Raw genomic sequence first — 4,733 nt, forward strand, 5'->3', positions numbered from 1 at the left:
CACTTTGGATCCACCTATTCTTTAGGTGTACTTGTGCTACTTACTTAAAGAATAGGGGCTGAAATCCAATAGAATTGTCCTGCTTTGTTTTATTGTTCACTACCACATTTTATCTTTTATATACATATAATCATATACTATGTCCTATTTTAACGCTGTGTAAACTGGTAGAATGAACAATATTGTTTTATGTCCTTTAGAAACATTACAAATTATATAATGTTATTTTATTGCATTTATTTTTATTGTTCATTTGACTTTATTGTTTTACCAAAAACTGTAAATAAGCTTTACAGTAGTAGTATAACAGTTCATTGTACAGTATTAATCTAGCATCTGGTGCAACCTTAACATAAATTACTTAAATTTAAATTACTATTTTTAAATTTAGTACTGGAATACTGGACTTTCTGAAGGCTTGTCAATAATACTTCTGAAATAATGTTTATTTGGACAGATTTTTAAAATAAAGGAAAAAGAAAGAACTCTCTGATGGCCCTTTGATAATTTAAAATACTATGAGCTTTAAAATACCAGGGGCTACATTTTAGATAATATAATTTGGAAAAAATTATACTGTGCATAATGCATGGGGTAATCTCCATTTTTTAAGTTAGATGACCTTGCATGCCTCTATCAGAAAACATGCTGAAACACAAAAGGTGAAGATACCTTTAACCATGAAAAGTTCCAACATTAAGACATTTTGATATAGCCTATGGCAGTAGAAAATTGAACCATAAATTATTTTATTTATTCCATCCATCATAGGGTCCTATGCTGACAATGACAACATTTCCCCCCAGCACTAAGCACTATTCAGTTATACTCCAGTCATTGATTTGGCCATGCATGTTGATATCTCCCTGATATTCTGGCAGTTGATAAGAAAATATATTTATACCTAATAACTGGAGAGGGTAGGAAATAATTGATTAGCACAGATCCTATTGTGACATAAAATATTCATTGGAAAAGGGAATTAATTTCTATTAAGGGATTACATTGTGGGATTCAGACATTATACTATGGGATTCAAATGTTTTAAAATCTGACTAGAATCCCTGGCTACACACACAAAAGAAACAACCACTCATTCATTTTCTTATTTCATATTATCAGTTTCTTATTATTAATAAACAAATCATTAATAATAGAAACACCTATTTCTAAGTACTAGAGCAACCGCCACACAACCTTTACATTGCACATTTCTATAATGTTCCTGTTGTCCAGGGAAACTGTACTTAATATCTACAAAATAGTCTACGGTAAAGACAGTTTCCTGTATCGTCATCACAAACAGATCAGTGTTGCTGGTGGCTGTTTTATATTTGGAATTTCTGAAGCATAGTAGTTTCCTTTTCTGTACAGAAACAGGAGGAATGGTACTATACAAATACCCACTCAGCTTAGCCTTGTATAAAGCACAATATTCTGCTCTGGGCAGGAGCTGATAATGGTGGAAGACACAAACAGGCATCCGCGTTTTGCAATTATGCAGTCTCAACCTCAAGTCCATGAAACTTGACATTCAGACAGACTAGCTGCCATGTTCAATTGGAGTGCCAACAAAATTGCTGATTTTGTTGAGCACATTAGCTTTTACTCAGGGGAGCACTGCTTTCCTGAATTGGAAAGGTTTTACATATCTGCTCAAAGCTTAACAAATGGTTTGACTCCTTTACTGAAAACCACGTAGAACCCCTAAGACATGGCAGTAGGAGCAGTGGAGAAAAATGAAGAAGTAATATCTGCAACGTGCAGAGTATAAAAAAGGTGAGGCTGGTAGTGTCCTCAGGGTTTAATTAAAAAAAAAGATGGGGCTGTTGTAAACAGCTTTCTTAGGGACTAAGCAAGCAAAGAATAATATCCTTCTCCAAAAGATACATCTTTCTATGAAGACATGATGAGAACGCAAGGTCTCTTCATTCTCACTCCCATATCCTGTGCTCAGTTAAATGAAATTCACTGTGGTTAAACTGAACAAAAAGCCACCACAAAATCAATTGCAGTTAGAAAGAAAGACATTAAAAATATAGTGGGGGGACTTTGATTTTAATTTACACAGTGCAATTTTATAGCACCAAGATTCATAGGTTTTAAGGTCAGATAGGTTCTATCTGATAATTTAGCCTCACCTCCAGCATGACACAAGATACAGATTCAATAATTCTTTCATCAACCTGTAGCTGAGTTAGAGCAGAACATATCTGTCCTAAATAAATGATCATTGTAGTTAATTACCCTTGTTGCTAAAAACAAGGGTAATTGTTTTTGTGCCACCTCCTTTCTACTATAAGTTTATCTAGTTTCAACTTCCAAGTATTGGATCGCTCACGTGAGCATTTTTCAAAGGAAGCTCTTGTGATTTTTTTTCTGTTTTCAAATCTTAAATAAGAAACCATTTTTAGGATTCTCTGTAAAAGCTACATCTGCTTTCTTTTGCAGGTTTAATACTCCGGTCAGTCAATTCTGAGAGTATTACAAAAAGACCAAAAGAAAGAGACAGACAGAGACAGACTATAGCTTTAACTCATCCTTAACCTGGAATACATCCAAGCTATTATTTTATTCTTCCCTTATTTCACACATCAAATAGCATTCAAATTGTTCACCCTTCACCTTTAGACTTTTAACAAGATTCCATCACTGTGAGAGGCCAATGACTGCATTGACAAACCACATAAGAAAAGAAGAATTAATTAATTCATTGGTGATGCATAGGGGGTGCACACGGGCGCATGTGCACCTCCTGGGCTTGACAGTGCACCCCCTGCAAAAATGCACCACTGACACTGCTAGTGGTGCCTGGGGGCAGTTGCCACTTGCCACCCCCTCCCTCGCTGCCAACACTGCCAGGGGTGCCTGCGGGTGATCCCTGATCGCCGCTGGCTTCCAGCAGTGTCTGCAGGTGGTTGCCCACCAATGGTTGGCACTCGCCCTCCCCCCCGCACTGCTGACAGCACTGCTGGCACCTGTGGGAGCTCACCACTTGCTGCTGCAATGCTTTAGCTGCCAACAGTGCTGCTGCCACCTGCGGGAGCTCACCATGCCCTCCAGCCTCTGGGAGCACACAGCATTCTTGGATTGAACGATTTAAAAACAAAGTGTAATGATTTTCCCTGATGCTGGTAAAACTTTCTCTTCTGCTACAGAATGAAATTCTGTGAAATATACTTTGTCTACAGCAAAGGGAAAAAAGTATATGGTCATCCTCAAATTAAGTTTACCTGAATTTACAAATGTTCCTTCCATGGTCAGCAAGTAAATATTACCTGTCAGGAAAATCAGATAACATATTGAACACTCAGCTGAAATAATACAGAGTTATACTCCTTATCAAGAATTCAGACAACCAAGAAGAAATTGACATAATTCTAGTCTTGATCCAGCATTATTTCATGGGCAAAACTTGTGAATGTCTGCAGTTTAGAACAGCCTGCATAACTGAAAGACTGCAGTCTATAAAAAAGCTGAAGAAAACCATTCATTTCGATTACTAGTACTTCTGGGACTTGGTGTCCAAAAATTGACCAATAATACTAATGGAATGAATGATTTATTGGAATGCTTCCTTTACATAGATTAATTTTATATTATTGTTTCAAAAGTATTTGGTTAACAAGTGCTTGCATATTCATGGCTCTGGATTTAATGGCTGAGAAGGCCCCTAGCAGACAAATGTTTTGATTCAAGAGGCTGATTATTTATCAATGATCTACAAAATATTTTCTAAAAGCAGCTTTATACAGTTGCATATTGAAGTATTTCTGTCAAAACATTTTTAAGGATAATTTCCTATCTCCTTTCTTTGAGTATTTCTAATTCCCCTTCCTCCCCCCAAAAGAAGAAAACAAAGAAAAAAAAAATGTATGGAAAGATAGGCTAAAAATGTGGGTGTTTAGGGGTTTGATTTTTTCAATAAGTAGAATTTTTCCATTGAAAATAAACATTCTTTTTTATTGTTAACATTTCTTGTAAGTGTAACACCCACACATACTTGGGGTGTGGGGGGGGGCAAGATGGCTCCTGTTGTTCTGGCCATGTGCTCAGCATATGGCAAGCTGGGGCCTGTATCTAGGCAAAATACGTAAAGCCCTCTGGCCTCATCGGCCAGAAGAAGCAGAAGATTCTCCAGGCAGATTGAATAGCAGAGAGGCTGGAGTGTGACTCCCTAATTGGATACGGCTTGGGTGGTATCACACCAGGTATGTAAGAACAACTCAAGGAAGGTTTCGCTGTCTTTCTCCTTGGGCTGCTGAGGGCTGCATAGCTGAATTGGGAGTGCTCCCCATGGATGGGGCCTCCATGGAGAGGCAAACCAAAGCTGTATGGTGGGAAAGCCCAGATACAGGGAGAGAAAATCTGTCTCAGAGTTTGAGACTCCTACTTCCGCCCTCTTTTGCCTTTTTTCCCTGAGTGGGGGTGTTGATCCCTGGAGCAAATTGATCAGGAATGGAGTCTTGGCAGTTTTTCTGGCAGTTTTGGCCACACAGGCCTTGAGTGAGGTAATACCATGGGGGTATTAATCACTGGAACAGACTGACCAGGAATGGGTCCTGGCAGTCACTGGCCACATGGCCTGGCCCTCTCTGTTTTGTAATTGTAGCATCTCAGCATAGTGGTATAGCTGAAACTGGATGTCCAGGCTGCAGCAATAGATCTGGGCACTTTTTGCTGTTGCATAGCTGGTGCATTTCAGCCTAGCTGTGTGGCTGAACCCCAGCCAT

Source organism: Crocodylus porosus, unplaced genomic scaffold (genome assembly GCF_001723895.1).
Source record: "Crocodylus porosus isolate Cpor-Errol unplaced genomic scaffold, CroPor_comp1, whole genome shotgun sequence".
Lineage (NCBI taxonomy): Eukaryota > Metazoa > Chordata > Crocodylia > Crocodylidae > Crocodylus > Crocodylus porosus.